Raw genomic sequence first — 15349 nt, 5'->3', positions numbered from 1 at the left:
AATACCTGGCAAGCCAGCCAGCCTAAGTGGAACTGAAACGCGGCATACAAATTCAATGTCAGTTTGGAACAATTAGCCAAATTTTGCTTATCTCCCCGTGTAGTGATAAAAGCTATTTGTTTCTATAAGGAATGGAAGTTTGTCTAGTCACTGAAGGGATATGTGATGATGAGTGCTGGTGAAGAATAAATGGAAAGGCAATTTTTGCTGGGTGTGTTGACCTAGAAGCCGCATTATTGTCGATGAGAATAATTAATATTTTTAGCAAATTGGGTACCTCTGGGACATGAACACGACAGCACCATCCCTGCTTGTGATTCCTGCCAGTGCTTCACTATGAGGCCTGGAAGACCTACTCCCTGCCTTGCAGGTCTTTATTCACCTGGCCTGGGAGGCTGGGACCCTGACTGACTGCAGCTACAACAGCTGAGGCTGCTGAACAGACTCCTGGGCTGCAGTGTTGTTTGCTGGGGGTTGTTGCTTTGGGTTTTTCAATCTTCATTTTAGATCTTGTGATTTACCGTATTTTTTGCCCTATAGGACGCACCGGCCCATAGGATGCACCTAGTTTTTTTGGGGGGAAATAAAGAAAAAAAAATTTATCCCCCCCCCCCCAGCCGCGGGGGAAGCCCAAGCTTTTAAAAACGCACCTACCGTAGTTTTTAGAGGAGAAAAGGATATCTGCCTGAAGCGCGGGGCGCTCTGCTTCAGCACGCCCCGCGCTCCGGGCAGCAGGCTGCTATCTGCAGCCTAGGGAGCCCTGCGGGAACTCCCGCGGGCTCCCCAGGCTTGCTGATAGCTTCCTGAAGCCTGGAGAGCAAGAGGGGTTGGTGCACACCGACCCCTCTCGCTCTCCAAGCTTCAGCGAAAGCCTGCATTCGCCCCATAGGACGCACACAGATTTCCCCTTCATTTTTGGAGGGGGAAAAGTGCGTCCTATAGGGCGAAAAATACGGTATGTGGATTTTGTTCAGTTTGGTTGTGTATTTTTTAATGTTTTATTTATTTACGGCTACTTTCGTTATGTTGAAGCTACATATATTTTTTCCCCATGTTGTAAGCCACCTTGCACACGGCTTGAACTATGGAAAGGCGGCATACAAGTAAAATATGTGTGCATGCATAGCAAAATCATGTAAAAATCCTTCTGGCGCTGTTATTTATTTCACAAAATGTATACACCCTCAAAGCACTGTACCACTCTTGGATTATAAGCAGGGGAACCACAAGGATCACCAACCCAGCACTCATGGGTAACAGGTTGGTGGCCCTTCTGTATTGGGAAATACTTTTACCTGAGAGTGAGTCCCATTAAACTCAGCAGATCTCACCTCTGAATAGACATATGTAGGACTGCACTGCTGGGCTCTTCATTGGTTTTAGATTTAGTGAGCTTCAGGGCACCAACACCTACATTGCTTTTGAGAGAAGGGTGAGCCCTGAGGAGACCCAGAGTCTTCTCCTGAGCCTGTTGATTGAGTTTTTCGTGTTTCTTCAGTGCTGTGGATGGTTGGCACCATTTTTCAGGGCTTACCTAGGCAACTGAGACTTGTGGGGCTTAAGATTATTTATACTTGATCACGCTGTGATTCGGTGTTTGTGGTATATGTATCATTTAAAAGGCTTGGGTGCCCTGTTCTCCCTTTGGGGTGCTTTCTCCAGATCCATCCTAATTTTGGGAAAATCACCTTAGGCTTACTTTAAAAAAAATCCAAAAATCACGTTTGCTATTTTATTTCAAATTATTTTCAGTAGAATATTGTAATTCTACACACTCCCCAACCTACCTCTCAGCAATTTTTCGTAGATATCTGAAGACAACACCTCTTCCTTGACAGATTCCAAATGACCGCATTTGTTCCTCCTGCATAGAAAAATATGAGTTTCCTTCTTCATTTCATCATCCAACAATTACCATCTAGTATTCTTCCTTTCTCTCTCCCTCTCCATTTAACAAAACCCCAAAGTCAGTTGTGATCAAATACATAAAAAACAATAAGAACATAGTGAGTAATCACCAATGAAAAGTCATAACTTCTGTGGTTGTAAATCATGCCTGAACAATGCACTTTCTAACCGACATACCTTTACCACATCTGATCCGCGAACATACTTACTAGGCAGATAATGAATAACTTATTCTTGGACAGAGTGGCCTAGGTTTGATTTATCTCTTAGTATAAATAAATAAGAAAAGGCTGTCAAATCCGGGTGAATAAATCTCATCTCTCCAGGAAGGCTTGTGTATAAGGATGAAGGGGAGGAGAATAAGTGAGCAGGTGCTTTTACCTTAATTGGAGACAGAATTTTTTTTAACCCTTTTGAAGGAGTAAATCGTATTGTTTCTGAAAAATTAAAGGGCTCTGCAAATCACATTTTCAAGTAGATTCTGATCTCCTTTGCCCTTACGGAAGCCTTGAGATGCTGGAGTGATTTGGGTGGGAAGTTCCCCAATTGAAGTTACCATAGTCTTGGAACAAGCACCCTTAAGTTGTTGTAGCTTAGTCAGTAGAGCAAGAGACTCTTAATCTCAGGGTCATGGGTTTGAGCCCCACGTTGGGCAAAAGATTCCTGCATTGCAGGAGGCTAGACTAGATTACCCTCAAGGTTGCTTCTAACTATGATTCTATTATTGTTGCAGTTGTCACTAGGATGTTACTGGTCTGTTAACTCTTTTACACACACACGTACGTGTTTGGGTTATTTGATTGATTGGGAACTTCCTAATTCATCAATGCCTCATTGCAGGCCCTATGCAGTTAAACTGGTTATTTCCTAGCCATCCCAGCTATTCATGTGATTCAGGACCCGTTTGAGCTTTTTTAGCATTAGTGTTAAAGCCCGAGGCAAGAGCTGCAGGTACTTTCAAATTTGGTTGATTTCACTGATTTATGACAGTTGAATTTGAATAACCAAATGAATATTTTAATCTTGCAAGCGAGGTGTGCATTCATTCTGCTGTGTTTTATTGCCTTAATCCAGCAAGAGTGTGGCTTTTTTGGGGGGGGGGGGATTCCATGCATAGAAGTTGGCTTCCACTCCTGCAGTGGATACAGATACGGGCTGCACGTCTCTGTGTCGATCCACATCATGCAGTCTCAATTGGACATGCTGAATGTGTCCTTTGAGGCAGCTGGGAGTGCACAACATCATCTAAGGGCACTTGTTGTTGCTGTTGTTTTTTTGTAGGGTGCTAGGGACGCGGGTGGCGCTGTGGGTTAAACCACAGAGCCTAGGACTTGCCGATCAGAAGGTCGGCGGTTCGAATCCCCGCAACGGGATGAGCTCCCATTGCTCGGTCCCTGCTCCTGCCAACCTAGCAGTTCGAAAGCACGTCAAAGTGCAAGTAGATAAATAGGTACCGCCCCGGTGGGAAAGTAAACGGCGTTTCTGTGCGCTGCTCTGGTTTGCCAGAAGCGGCTTAGTCATGCTGGCCACATGACCCGGAAGCTGTACGCCGGCTCCCTCAGCCAATAAATCGAGATGAGCGCCGCAACCCCAGAGTCGGCCACAACTGGACCTAATAGTCGGGGGTTCCTTTACCTTTACCTTTAGCTGCATCTGGCCTGTTTAATATCACAACACATGAGTACACAACACTCACGTAGATAGCTTTCTTATATTTATTGGTGATGGGTTCCTGAGAAGCTCAGAATAGCAAAGAAACATGGCCACAGTCATACAGGTATGCAGGCAATACATTCAGATTGCCAGGCCACAGACTGAGTGGGACACTCTGTGTTAAAAGCTTTGAAAGGAGAGAGGTGGGAGAAGATTGGCGAGTGAGGCTTCTCACCTCGCCACAGCAATGTGACAGGGAAAATCAGAACAGTCTTTGAGAAAGACTTCTCTTTGTCTCAGAGTTCTTAAGCACAGGATGGGAAACGTTGTCTGGGATCACATTGTTATGATTCTAAATCGGCCAGGGCCTTCATTTTTAGGAGTATACAGGCAGATTTTCTCATCCAGACTGGAACATGCACTTTTTCACAGCAATCTATATATGTACATGTTCCCAAATGTTCCCTCTCTGCCCACCCCCATGTATGTCAAGTTGACCGCCTCATTGTCTACCACAGAACTCTATGGCTTGCACAGGATTCTGGGGTCATGTTCTAGGATATACTCTCTGTTCAAACAAGGTGCTGGCCTGCTCTGCTGACATGGTGACTTGAGAGAGGTTCTCAACAAAGACAGTCTTCTGGGGCTGCCCATTGTGAAATGGTGGTAGGAGCCACAAAGTTTCTTCCTTTTTTATGCAGAGATATTTCCAGAGAGTAGCACTGGTTGATTTCTCCGCAGCCCAGTGCCGATTGGGTTGCAGGGTTCCGTCTTGCCCCTAGTGAAGCTGCTGGGTGCAGTCATCATAAAGTTTGGGGTGTGGAGCTTGGTCTCATCAGTATGCTAATGTCTTCCAATTCTGTATGTCCATTACATCAGAACTACTGTAATACACTCTGTATGGGGTTGCCCTTGAAAATAGTAAACTGCAGCTAGTGCTGAATACTGACACCTCAATGAATAGTCACATAACACTAGTTTTGTGAAATCTGCATTACCTGCCCATATATTACCAGTCCCAAGTTAATGTTCTTATGGTGATGTATAAAGCCTGAATCACCTGGGACCTGAATATCTCAGAGAACACATCTGCAAATACCAACCTGTCTGGGCTATTATATCAGCACTCCCAGCAAATGTTTATCACTGTATGAGAACCCAAGATAGGGCCTTCTCAGTGGTGGCACCCCATTTAATGGAACTCCCCCTAGTGGCATGGTTGAGCCTTTGTCACTACCTAAATATGTTTTTATCCACATAGAACTATGGTAGATCTATTTGGCTGTTATTTATGGATTTTAAAGCTTTGGTGCTGCCCTATTCTGTAGGTTTTATGGTATTCTTACATTATTTGGTGTTTTATTGTATTTCATAATTTCTATTGCACCTGTTCAAAATGTATCATTTATATTGACATTGTTTATTATTGTCGGGGTTTTGGAAACCCTTTGGTGATCATTTTCCTTGATGAAAAGTGGTATACAATTGCTTGTATAAATAAATAAAAATAATAATTTGGGTAACTTCTTTTGGTGAGGTGCATCACTTAGTGGGCTGCCTGCATATTCTCCTCCAAGAGATTGGCGGCAGTTGTTAAGAGTTACAGTGATAAATAGGTAGTGGAAATTTTAGCTTTGAACACCCAGTTGAGGTGAGAAGCTTTCTTCAAAGATAAACTTACATCCTCAGTTGTCCTCTTACTTTCCCCATTGACATTAGATATGATTTACAGCTGTGCAAAGTGAGTTTTTGAGTAAGACCCCTCCTCTCCCAATCTGCTACATAGATCATTCTTACTTGATAAATGAGTCTCAATTAGTCTAAAGCATTTGCTGAAGTTCAGTGCATGTGGGGGTTCTAGAATTCTAAGACGGTTTGTAGACCCAGAAGCAAGATCGCTGTATTTTTTAATTTTTTATTTTAAATCACCCTGCTCAGATTCATTAGGTGGGAAAGCCAGTATTGGCTTTCATGGCATAAGTTAAGCTGCTTATGTATACAATGCTGGCAGCAATATGGATGGAAAAAGCATGTGTTGAATACATCTCGAGTGTCTTGGGTCTCTGAAGGTCACTCTGCTAAAGTAATATATAGTGCCAGTATTGGTGGCTCAAGGTCAAGTCAGCTTGCTTTTCATAATGCATAAACCTGAAGCTCTCTCAGACACCAATCATCTGACCTAAAACCTTGGAACAAATATTTTACTAAGTAAATCAGTGAGCATGCTGGCATTTCTATTAACCTTCAATGCACTGGTGACAGGAAATGAATAATGATAAATAATAACTCAGGCCTGTAAATCATACTTAACATCACAGGCAGGAAAGGGGGGAAATTCTGGTAGGCTACCATCTGTTAAGAGTAGAGCTGGAAGAGCTTGCTTGGAGAAAACAAAGGGGAGCGCACTTGCCCCTTTTCCCAAAGGCTTCCCAAGGTGCCCTTAATAATACAGTGAAAGGAAACATTGATTTGAAAATATAGGTTTCCTAAACCAGACCGAGGTAGGTTATGTAGGGGACCTTCATGTGAGGCGGTGAGATTGTTTTCAGTCCCTAGTCAGCAACTTATTTTACTAGGTGTCATATCTGTGACAGGGCAGGAGCCAAAGGGCCAGCAAAATAAGGCTGTACCTATGGACACACTCCCATATGAAGTATGGCAGAGGCAAAAGGCTCCTGAATCCCTCTTTGTCACTATGAACACAGCAAAGGATTTAGCAGAGCCCTCCTCTTATGATGAAGTTTAGCTGTTCACTTCCATTCCACTTGTCCGTGGGTATGAACAGCTGAGACACACTGCCATTGTCTCCTGCTGTTTAGGGAGAAAGGACTTACTTGGAGGAAAGTGGCTGGAGTACAGTTGTCCATGAGACTGGGGGCGATGCTTATATTCTTCCTGGTGGATATTGTGTCATTAATTGTTGATGGTTGCACTTTTAATTTCTTGCTCTTCTGTGTGTTATCTGTTGCCTGAGACAAAAAATAAATCCAACAGATTTATTTTATGTTAAATATGCCTTGTATTTTATTTCTTGTCCCAAATGAGTATGCAAGCATCATTCCCTGGGGCCCAATTCATACGTAGGCCCAGTCCTTGCAGCACAGTTACTGCCAGGGCCCTGAATGGCAAATGCATGGTTACTTCTGTGTGGGAAACAAGGTATGTGTAGATCCAGTTTAACCACATGAACCCTGCACCTACTTTTGCTGTTCTCTGAAACTATCCCAGAAGTTGGAAAGGAAGCACTTAGTCCTTTTTTATAGAATGTTATTTATCTGTTTATATGATCATGGATAGTCTGCATCATCAGCCCTAGAAAGGGCTCTCAGAGTAGCCAACAGAGCATATGAAAACACCAAATCACGTTAAGAGTAAAATGAACAGTATCAAATGAAGCACAAAACTAATTCCACTGCAGCACACATGGCAGCAGCCACAGATGACGACAACCTTCAAAAACGAGAAAGTGCATTAGAGAGAAAATGTGTGCCTAAACAAAGCTGTTTTCACTTGTCACCTATATCCACACAGCGAGGAAGGCCTGCCAAAGTTCCTTTTTTTTTTTTTTTTGGTAAGATATTTATTAAGGTTTTTTGAAATATTACAACAAAAATGAAAAAGAAAAAAGAAAAATACAAAATAAAAACAGTTAAAAACACACATATTTTCCGTTACTTATTTTCCTTAAGCTTATTTCCCGGACCTCCTCGTACCTCCCTTTTTTGTATTCCACTTCAATTTATTGGTTCAGCAAATCCTTACCATTAGATTTTAACCCATTTATAACCCTTTTTTCATATTCTCTTAAAGCATTACAGCTAGAAACCGCTAAATTACTATCCAACATCATTCTATCATTCATTAATTTTACAATATTTCTGTAAATAGTCTTTAAATTTCTTCCAATCTTCTTCCACCGACTCTTCTCCCTGGTCTCGGATTCTGCCAGTCATTTCTGCCAGTTCCATATAGTCCATCACCTTCATCTGCCATTCTTCCAAAGTGGGTAGATCTTGTGTCTTCCAATACTTTGCAATGAGTATTCTGTCCTTCTTTGGCACCAATTGGCCGGCAATGCCCAGAAGAAAGGCCTCTGGTTTCTTCAAGAAGGTATATTTAAATACCTTTTTCAGTTCATTATATATCATTTCCCAGAAAGCCTTAATCCTTGGGCACGTCCACCAAAGGTGAAAGAATGTACCTTCGGTTTCTTTACATTTCCAACATTTGTTATCGGGCAAATGATAGATTTTTGCAAGCTTGACTGGGGTCATGTACCACCTGTATATCATTTTCATAATATTCTCTCTTAAGGCATTACATGCCGTAAACTTCATACCTGTGGTCCATAACTGTTCCCAGTCAGCAAACATAATGTTATGTCCAACATCTTGTGCCCATTTAATCATAGCAGATTTCACCGTTTCATCCTGAGTATTTCATTTCAACAGCAAGTTATACATTCTTGACAAATTCTTAGTTTTGGGTTCTAACAGTTCTGTTTCTAGTTTTGATTTTTCCACCTGGAGGCCAATTTTCTTATCCAAATTATATGCCTCCATTATCTGATAATAGTGAAGCCAATCTCTCACTTTGTTTTTTAGTTTCTCAAAACTCTGCAATTTCAATTTGTCTCCTTCTTGTTCCAAAATTTCCCAATATTTCGGCCATTTGGCCTCCATATTGAGCCTTTTCAGAGCTTTCGCTTCCATCGGTGACAACCACCTTGGGGTTTTATTTTCCAATAAATCCTTATATCTTATCCAAACATTAAACAGTGCTTTCCTGACAATATGATTTTTAAATGCTTTATGTGCTTTGACCTTATCATACCATAAATATGCATGCCATCCAAATACGTTGTTAAAACCATTCTTTCAACCAGCAAAAGGCTGCTGATTCATAATAAAGTTTAAAGTCTGGCAGGGCAAATCCACCTCTTTCCTTTGCGTCAGTTAATATCTTAAATTTTATTCTGGGCTTCTTGCCCTGCCAGACAAATCTAGAAATATCTCTCTGCCACTTCTTGAAACAATCCATCTTGTCCACAATTTGCAATGTCTGAAACAAAAACAACATTCTAGGCAATACATTCATTTTTATCGCAGCAATACGGCCCAGCAGTGAAAGCTTCAAATTTGACCAAATTTCTAAATCTTTTTTCACTTCCATCCAACATTTTTCATAATTATCTTTAAATAAGTTCCCATTTTTGGCTGTCATATTAATCCCCAAGGCCTGCCAAAGTTCCTGGAGCAATGAATTCAATTTCCTGTGTACTGCTGTAGAGAAGGCCTGGTCCTGTGCCCCTATCCTGCACATCTTCGCAAGCAGCAGGGCCACTTCTGATTATCACAGTGTACAGGAAGAGAAAGGGCTGTAGCTCATTAGTACAACACCTGCTTTCCATGCTGAAGGTATTAGGGGTATTAGGTTCAGTCTTCAGCATTTCCAGGTAGAGACTCCTGCCTGAAATCCTTTTGAGCCACTGCCAGTCAGTGTAGAAAATACTCTGCTAGATGGACCATTGCTCTGATAAGGCAGCTTTCTGTGTTCCTATGTGCAGAAGGAAAGGGTCCTTCAGATCACTTAGTCCCAAACTGTTAGGGCTTCAAATGTGATAACCATCATTTTGAACTGGAACCAGGAGCCAGTGCAATTGAGATAAAACTTGTTACATGGTCTGGTTCCTGTCAGTAGCTTTGTCACTGCATCCTGCACCTGCTGAAGCTCCTGGACATGATTTCAAGGACAGCCCCACATAGAGCCATTGCAGTAATCTTATTTTGAAGTGGCCAGGGTATGTACAACTCTGGCAAGATCAGCTCTGTCTGTAAAAGATTGTGGTTGGGACATCAGATGCTCTTGGCCACCACCACAACAACCTGCTTATCCAGGAGCAAAGCTATATCCAGGAAAAAAAACTCCCAAACTACAAGTCTATTACTTCTGGTGGAGTACAGTGCTGTCCAAAGCTGCAGTGGATGGGATGAGCCTCTGGCTCTTCTTGTGGACATAATTCCAAATGTTTCTTGCAATCCTGTTGCTTTTAAAACAAAGGCTGAAGGTGACTCAATCATTCTATAGCTACCTTCATATGTATGCTTCTTGGGGTTTGAAGCTGTGTGATACGTTGCTTAGTGTTATTCTAGTCTAGAGAACAGTATCCAAAATCTAGAATGAAAACTACTAAAAAAAATCTGCAGATTACCAAGTGCTCCCTAGAAAGCTGAAAGAACTCATTGAGTCTTAAAAGGATGCAGATTTCAGTTGCTTCATGTTAGATGATTACCTGCATAAGTAATCTTATTTGAGAACTGTTCTTTGCTGGAATTGTTCTGTATGGTTCAATTCATAGATTGCCCCCTCAGTACTAATACTGCAAGAGGATATTTGTGCCATGTGGCAAACTCCAGTAGTAGCAGACCAGTAAACCTTATATCTATCAGTGGAAATGCCAAACTACCTGGATCTAATCTGGATAATCAGTGAACCATTGCATCCTTTGGCTTGGGAATAATGTGTGCCCCCCCCCCTTTTTTTTACTGTCTAGACCTCTCTTCAGCTGTGATTACTTTTGACTACACGATCTGAATAGACTGTAAGAATCTGACTCCATCGCATTGCCCTAATAATATCTCTCTTGTTCTTTAATTATCTCCTATAGTATCTTGAGTTACTTGCAAGATTGACACATCCAACTAGCCACACTGGTGAGTCTCTCTATCTATTGATCGATCAATTGATCTAATTTTACCCTTGGTTCAAGAAGCTCAGAGTGGTGTACATATACATATTGTTATTTTTTATATCCTGCTGCTAAACACAGAGATGGTTCTTACAAAAAAAAAAAAAAAAAGACGAAGAGCAAACATATAAATATTGCTTTGACTCTTCTTTGTATTTTACAGACTCTACATATTTGCATGGAAATAACTTCCATTTATTTCAATGGGACTTTATTGCAAGTTAGTGTGCCACCGCTTATGATTCTACCCTTTGGGACTGGAGGTGGCTTCTCTAGAACCTATAATTAGAAAGCAAAAAATAAAACAGTAAAAGCAAAATGAAGACACTGGTTTCCAGTTAGCAAGAAGAAATATATTGCAAAAATAGATGTATTCTCTTTTGTCAGGTCTGAGCCTAGCCAAAGGCTACATTAGCTCTTCAGCTCCTTGACTGTAGAAGTGGTACCAGGAGCAAGAGGAGGAGCAGGCCAGGAAAGGGTGTGGAGAATGGCCTTCCTCGGTGATCAGACTCATTATTCCCCAACAGTGGGGTTCCATAGGAGGCAGTGGCTTGGGATTTGTTCTCTGGGAAAATCACCTAGTATGAGGAGTATTCTCGCCTTCATTTTTAGCAGCTTGGTTTCAGCTGCCTGAAACTATCTTTTCTGACTGGTGACTCCACCGATGTGAGAAGTAGGGAACTGGTGCCCAACCAGCCAAGTTCTTGGTTCAAATCCCATTGCACCTGATGAAAATGTGCCTAACAGTTATGTCAAGGACAGGGATCCTGTGGCCCTGCAGATGTTGCTGGAGCCCAACTTCCATAATGCCTGACTGTTGGCCACGCTAGATGGGGCTGATGGGAGTTGGATTCAATCAACATCTGGACTACTATAGATGTAAAGAACAACGTAGCATTAAGCAATGGATGTGCACAACTGAAATCTGAAAATGTTTGCCTTGTTTTGTTTCATGCTTATGTGCTAACATAAGCTTCCCCATCCCATAATATACTACCAACATAACATAATATGTCCATTATTATGTTGGATCACGTATTATAAGAATCCCGGCTTCTGTCTTAATAGAGGGCAGACTATGGAGCCTAACAGTTATCTGCATGCACATGTATACGTGTGTGTGTGTGTGTGTGTGTGTTGTATCTTATTAATATGCATGTGTAATATAATACTAATCTCAATATTTTGATGTTATGTGGTTAGGTGCTGCATTAATTTCTCTAATCTTGTTATTGTTCTTCTGTTGTAAGAGAAAAGAAAAAGAAAGATGAATCTTAACCTGAATGAACTGGTAGATTAGCTGATTTATTTTACCCATTGCCTAGACCTGGTCCTCCCCAGAGAAAGCCTTTCCAATTAAGCAAAAATAAGCCAAACTGTGTAATGTAGATTCTGATGGATGCTAACCCTTACAAGAGACAGACAAATTAATTTTCAAGACTTTAACATGTAGTCTGTAGCCAGTTCCTAAACAGAAAGCTCAGCGTTTTATCCCTTTAATCTCTACCCTCCACTTTTTCAAATACAAATTAAATCATTTAACAATGATTTAATAAGCACTAAAAAGTGTAATGAACCGGGTAATGAATAGGCACTCGTATTTTATTTTCCCACTTTGTGCACAAACTACTGTGCAGTCCTCCTTGTACATTTCATTGGAGCTTCCAGAGGAGAACATCCCGTTGGGTTAGGCCCTTTCTCTTTTATTTTGCACATTCCTGATTCATCTAAGCCACAAAAGAATAATCACGAGAACAGGTGAAAACCCCCACACTCATATGGACTGAAATTTTGTCTTGGGAGAAGAATGGTGTGGCCATCACAAATAAAGGCAAAGCACAACATTGGAGGGGATTCCGCACTTGAGATGTTCCCTTACAAACTACTTGTACCTTCTCCCATCCTTAAAAATAGTTGTGGGGTTGAAGCTGGCCTTCAAGTGTAGAGTAGTGTTCTGAACATACACATCAAATTTCACTCTATTATGTCATTATTCCTGACTCCCTTGAAACCAGATCTGGTTTGCAGAGGCATGAAGTGTAACTAGTGTCCCTTGCACCCTCAGCGGGAGCGGTGACAATTTCACCCCAGCCCTTTGCCAGGGCTGGGGTCACTGCAGCTTCTAAACGGCCTTGGTCCCGTCTCCACCCCGCCCCCATCGTTCAGCCCGGACACTGAGATCCAGTGCTGAGGGCCTTCTAGCGGTTCCCTCATTGTGAGAAGTGAGGTTACAGGGAACCAGACAGAGGGCCTTCTCAGTAGTGGCGCCCACCCTGTGGAACGCCCTCCCATCAGATGTCAAGGAAATAAGCAGCTATCCTATTTTTTAAAGACATCTGAAGGCAGCCCTTTTTAGGGAAATTTTTAATATTTAATGCTGTACTGTTTGTAACACTCAATTGGGAGCCGTCCAGAGTAGCTGGGGAAACTCAGCCAGATGGGCAGGGTACAAATAATAACTTGTTGTTGTTGTTCCCACCTCTGCGCGGAGTGATGGCGTGATCACTTAGAAGTGATGGCGATTTTACCCACAGTATACTGCCAGGTGAAGGCGCCATTTCACTCTGGCCCTCAATATATCACCCAGGCCTACAGTGAACGATGAGGAATGTGATCTTGGGAGTCACAGTGGATAACGTTGGAACCATTGTGCAGCAGCTGTGAAAAAAGGCAAATTCCATATTACAACTGCCCATATAATAATGCCACTAAACACATCTGTGGTGCAACCACATTTAGAATATTATGTACCATTCTGATCACCTCACCTTAAAAATGAATGTTGTGGAGTTGGTAAAGGTGCAGAAAGGAGCAACTGAAATAATCAGAATAGTGGAACAACTATATTCTGAGGAAAGGTAGCAGTATCTTAGCCTTTTTAGTTTGGGGGCAAAGGTGACTAAGTGGGGACATAACAGAGGTGAGTAAAATTATGTGTAGTGGAAAGAAAGTAGTGGAAAGTTCTGACTGATCAGGATCACATTCTGAACATGATGACACCACAGTGTCATATAGCCAGTCAGATTTAGCAATGTCCTGATGTCACTGAGGACAAATGAAGCCCATACAGAGAGGGCAACATTTCCTATACCGGTCACATGACTAGCCCTAGCTTAAATAGGACTGATTCTCAGAACTGAGTTACTTCTCAGCCCTTTCATAATGATCCCTGAAAACTTACCCACCATTTTGGGCTTAGCTCCTCATACCAGATGGTCCATCTCAGAGAAGTAAATGATAATGTTGTTCTTACTGGCTATCTAAGCAGCAGCAACAGCAACAACAAAACTTAACCAGAGTTTGTTTCTGTGTGTATAAGTGTTCTGGTTTACACATTTGCTTCCCAAGTATCATACTTATCTGCATAATATAATATGTGATCCCAAGCATTAAACACAAAGGTACTGTGCACACTATCCTTTTGGCTGTTTTTTAAAAGACTTTAGAGTTAACTAAGATGAATCTACAGATTAATTAAAATTAAACAGTGGGTATTCATTTTGTGGTACAGTCCATGATGAATAGCTCTGAAACCCACGTCACAAATGAATAAATGGTTCTTCATCTATTCCATGTGACTTTATAGACAACTTGATATATTGTAGCCATAGATGTCTCAATGAATGTAATCACTTGATCATAATAGATCATATTGCATTAGGATATGACCAGAGATGTAATTTACTATCCAAAGTGTGAGGTATTAGCACTGCTGAAATAATCTCTACATGGAACAAAGCACTTTGAATTCATTACGCGCAGGCTTTGGACTTTAAAACGTTAATAATATTGTAAACTAAAGGTACACTTTGTGTACCATAAATCCAAGTGTCTGTTCATCCTTTGCGCTCAATAAATATACTTCTCATCAACTTTTAATTATGCTGTTTACATTATTCTGTCCTGAAGAGGATAACGCTCAGTAAATCACTTACTTCTAGTGTATACTGCAGCATAAGTTTAGTTAATTAAACCATATATTTTATTAGTTCTTGCACTTCCATCTTGCAAAAGTATACACTGCTCTTCTGGGGGGTGGGATGGAAATAGGGAGGTCTTTATTTATGTTAGAGTCAGTGCTAGAGAAACTGCATGCAGCTTGATTTTTTTTCTTAACATTTTCCAGTAATGATGGGCTACTCTCAGCCAACAGATGGCACCAGAGAGCAAGAAAGCAAATCATAGGGGAACCAACAACCTTAGAGGTTTCTGCATAGGACAGGGTCCCATTACTGTTGGAGGATGGCTGGATTTGGAAGCCATTTCCATTTCCAGCTACTTAGTGTCACAATTTTCACTGGCGGGCGTGGGGGTGGGAATGATTGAAAGCGGCTTCATGACACACTAAGATTCAAATGTTACTTTTAAGCCCATAATCTGACCATTCTGATTAGCTACATTTATGAGTAGAGATGTGGCCAGCCATATCATTAAGGGGAGTGAGACAGCCACCTCAGGCAGAAGATCCCGGGGTGCTGGAGGACGGAGCTATGCCCTGCATTCCCTAAATCAGTGTTTCTCAACCTTTTTCCGAACGTGGCCCCCTTCCAACCTTGTTTTCTTCCTGTGCCGCCCCCCACCCACCCATCCTACTGGTACAAAGGCCATCTTTCTAGTGCAACCCCCTGCAATGTAGGAGACTCAGCTAAAGCATCTATGACAGTTGACCATCCAACCTCTGCTTAGAAACCTCCATAGAAGGAGAGTCCACAACCTCCCAAGGGAGATCCATATTCCATGTATTATAAAAAGTAAACAACACTTATTTGACCCCAGTTATTTGACACAGAGGGGGAAATCTACAGATACAGTCCAAAAGTTGCACAGGGAGTTCTGTATATATGGGCAAAAAAGCAAAAAGATCTTGCCATCCAGAGAAGCCCTGGCTGCCTAGATAAAACACTACAGTCCCACATACCCTTGCATGGGAGTAAGGCCCACTGAACTCAGTGTGGCTTTCTTCTGAGTAGACACTTAGTTATTTACTAGATGCAAGACAGCAGCAGCAGAAGGCCCCACTCCGCTAGGCTCTGGGATGGA

At 41.8% G+C, this 15349-nt stretch overlaps 1 long non-coding RNA gene across 14 annotated transcripts in view; it reads left to right on the top strand.

The window, feature by feature from the left end:
- Positions 1-15349, top strand: part of LOC308478243 — a 205995-nt gene that overhangs the window by 19079 nt on the left and 171567 nt on the right. For 6 of the 14 annotated variants that reach the window (XR_013986951.1, XR_013986952.1, XR_013986953.1 and 3 more), the window contains one exon: positions 10229-10274. The exons of the other annotated variants lie outside the window; for them this stretch is intronic. This is a non-coding gene — a long non-coding RNA (uncharacterized lncRNA). The remainder of the gene's footprint in view (positions 1-10228; positions 10275-15349) is intronic. 14 annotated transcript variants of the gene reach the window in all.

Source organism: Podarcis pityusensis, assembly GCF_964106645.2.
Source record: "Podarcis pityusensis genome assembly, chromosome: 5".
NCBI lineage: Eukaryota > Metazoa > Chordata > Lepidosauria > Squamata > Lacertidae > Podarcis > Podarcis pityusensis.
This window is presented reverse-complemented; position numbering and strand designations above follow the sequence as displayed.